The sequence below is a fragment of the Triticum aestivum genome, chromosome 5A (assembly GCF_018294505.1).
Source record: "Triticum aestivum cultivar Chinese Spring chromosome 5A, IWGSC CS RefSeq v2.1, whole genome shotgun sequence".
Lineage (NCBI taxonomy): Eukaryota > Viridiplantae > Streptophyta > Magnoliopsida > Poales > Poaceae > Triticum > Triticum aestivum.
In genome coordinates, this window is record NC_057806.1 from 667,639,573 (window position 1) to 667,642,921 (window position 3,349).

At 52.7% G+C, this 3,349-nt stretch overlaps 1 pseudogene; it reads right to left on the reverse strand.

Annotated features, from left to right (window-relative positions):
* Positions 1–1,696: 1,696 nt before the first annotated feature.
* On the reverse strand, positions 1,697–2,865 carry LOC123108310 (uncharacterized; annotated as a pseudogene).
* Between the last annotated feature and the right edge of the window lie 484 nt (positions 2,866–3,349).

Genomic DNA, 3,349 nt, shown 5'->3' on the forward strand with positions numbered 1-3,349 from the left:
TGATTGAATCCTTGACGTCGTGGTTCATATGATGAGATCATCGTGGAGCATGTGGGAACCAACATGGGTATCCAGATCCCGCTGTTGGTTATTGACCGGAGAGTTGTCTCGGCCATGTCTGCATGACTCCCGTGCCCGTAGGGTCTACACACTTAAGGTTCGATGACACTAGGATTATAGGGAATAGATGTACGTGGTTACCGAATGTTATTCGGAGTCCTGGATGAGATCCTGGACGTCACGAGGAGTTCCGGAATGGTCCGGAGGTAAAGATTTATATATGGGAAGTCATCATACGGTCACCGGAATAATTCGGGGGGTTACCGATATTGTACCGGGACCACCGAAGAGGTTCCGGGGTCCACCGGGAGGGTCCACCTGCCCCGGAGGGCCCTATGGGCTGTGTGTGGAGAGGGACCAGCCCCTTAGTGGGCTAGGCGCCTCCCCCCTAGGGCCCATGCACCTAGGGTTTAGGGGGAACCCTAAAGGGGGGCGCCCCCTTGCCTTGGGGGGCAAGGCAACCCCCCTGGCTGCCGGCCCCTCCTCAGATTGGATCTGAGGGGGCCGGCCCCCTCTCCCTTGCCCCTATATATATGTGGGGGTGGGAGGGCAACCGGACCCAAGTTCTGGCGCAGCCCTTCCCCTCTCCCAAGTCCTCCTCTTCTCCCGTGGTGCTTGGCGAAGCCCTGCAGGATTGCCACGCTCCTCCTTCACCACCACGCTGTCGTGCTGCTGCTGGATGGAGTCTTCCCCAACCTCTCCTTCTCCCCTTGCTGGATCAAGGCATGGGAGACGTCACCGGGCTGCACATGTGTTGAACGCGGAGGCGCCGTTGTTCGGCGCTTAGATCGGAATCAACCGCGATCTGAATCGCTGCGAGTACGACTCCTTCATCCGCGTTCTTGCAACACTTCCGCTTAGCGATCTACAAGGGTATGTAGATGCACTCCCCTTCCCCTCGTTGCTAGATTACTCCATAGATTGATCTTGGTGATGCATAGAAAATTTTAAATGTCTGCTATGATCCCCAACAGATATGGAGGTCGACATCAGAGACGACATAGAAATCATGGTCCTTCTTGCCGTGGAAGTAGAAGTTATTGCCATCAGTGCCATTGAAGCGGGGGTCACCGCAGATAAACCCAGGGAAGATTTCACACACTTGAAGAAGGTTTTGTCATTAGTATCATCAAAAAGGACGTCACTGCCGGTCTAGAGCATTACAATTGCAATTATTCAATGTCGTGCATCTTTAGATAGATGGAGAAGTCTAAGATCGAATTGTCGTCGATCTACCATGCATCACTTAAAGAAAAGGGCATGCATGGCTTGAGACTAGGGCAAGATTGTGGATGTCTTACAACAGTATGTCTTGCAGCTGGTGTAGACGACAAGGCACTCCTCAGGGCAACTCTTGGGGCAGGTGGCCACGCAGGGGGGACTCTTGTCGGTGGGGTGGCGCAGGTGAGAGTCTGCGCCCTCTTGCCGAACCGTCCACGGTGGATCACGACGGAGTTCGGCGGCAGCGGGCGGCGCGGCTGCGCGGCCGCAGAGGACACGGCGGCGCACATCACCAGCACGGTGGCGACTGTTCCCATGCACGACGCTGGCTTGGCCATTTCTGCATACCTGGGGCCTGCCTGTGCTAGTATGTAGTAGGCCGATTACATTAACCGATTTTGTGTTGAGCAATAGTTTAGTTGGCCCTGACTGTGATCATGGAGATGCCACCATTATGGCCGAACCTAGCGACCTTGCAGTCGATGGCGAAGATGTCGAAGGAGACATAGCTTGCTACACCACCCATCACCGGCATTCTAGAACTCACATTGAGCTTGTTGATGTAGTTGGAGCGGTAGTTTGGCCTAGAATGCCATGAACATTGTCGGTGAGGCCATAGAACTTGAACCCAATGACCAAATGCGTGAGGCTGTTATCCTCTGTCACATCATGGTTGTGGATGCGGGAGTCCTCCTCCGTGATGGGCACTACTTTAGTCATGATGTCAAACACACCCTCAAGCTTGACCCTCGCACCGTTGGTCATGGAGGTCCTCGTGACGGTAAGGGCAGGCACAGTGTTGGATTGCCACTATGTGCTAGTGTCAGTAGCGATGTTGATCGATGCTCCATCGAAGGTCAACTCGAGGCGATCGATGTCATTACTCCACTTGGAGGTCTTCTAGGCACCAAAGTAGAGGCGGTGGTCTGTGAAGCGGATCCCAAGGCCTGGATCCATGTGAAGTCTCGGCTCATGGAGGGGTTGCGTTTGCCGATGAAGTGGGCATTGATATGGAGGTCGGCATCAGAGACGACACATAAGTCTTGGTCCTTCTTGCCATGGAAGTAGAAGTTGTTGCCATCGGCGCTAGTGAAGCGGGGGTCACCGGAGGACATTCCAGGGAAGAAGTCACACACTTCAAGAAGATTTTGTGATTAGTATTGAGGTAGCTGATCTAAAGCATTAGTACCATTGCATTCATTGAGCTTTGTGCATCTTTAGAAATATAGGGAGGTATCTTTGATCTTGTGTCACTTAAAAAGTTAAAAAAGGGCATGTATGGCTTGAGACTAGGGAAAGATTGGTGATGTATATATGCGTACAACAGTATGTATTGCAGCTGGGGCAGAGGATGAGCCACTCGTTGGGGTAGCTCTTGTCACAGGTGGCCACGTAGGGGTTCCTCTTGTCCTTGGTGTTGTCACAGGTGAGAGTCCACGTCTTCTTGCCGAACTGTCCAGGGTGGATCACCCGGGAGTTCAGCGGCAGCGGGCGACACGGCTACGCGACCGCAAAGGACACGTCGGCACACAGCACCACCAGTATGATGGCGACCACTCCCAAGTAGGACGCCGGCCTAGCCATTGCTACGTACCTGAGGCCTGCCTGTGCTAGCTTAATCCGCCGATCTGTCTGTTCAGTATGTGGGCAGCTCGGTGTGAGTTTGGGATGTATGGCTGTGTTGCATGGGAATTTATAGGATGCGCGGGAAGAGGTGACTAATCTTTTTTTGAAAGGATCAGCTGGTGGCTGGCATATATTGATTAATAGTAGGAAGCAGACGACAAAACAAAAGGTGGTGTTCGATATTGCGATCAAGGAAGGAAAAAGAAGAGATAAAAACAACAATAGCCGAAGGGCTAGACCACTGAGTTAACTACTCATGGTGGATCCCAGAACGGGTGCTCTAGGTGGGTTGCTCCTGCCTGGCGCCATAAGTCAGAAGTTCTTCTGATGCTTGCCATGGTTTCGGTCAGGTTGGTTATCTTGTGCCTGAAGGTGCATTCGTTGCGCAAATGCCAGATGTCCCCTAACACCATGATGATCATTGTTTTGATTGCCTTTTTGT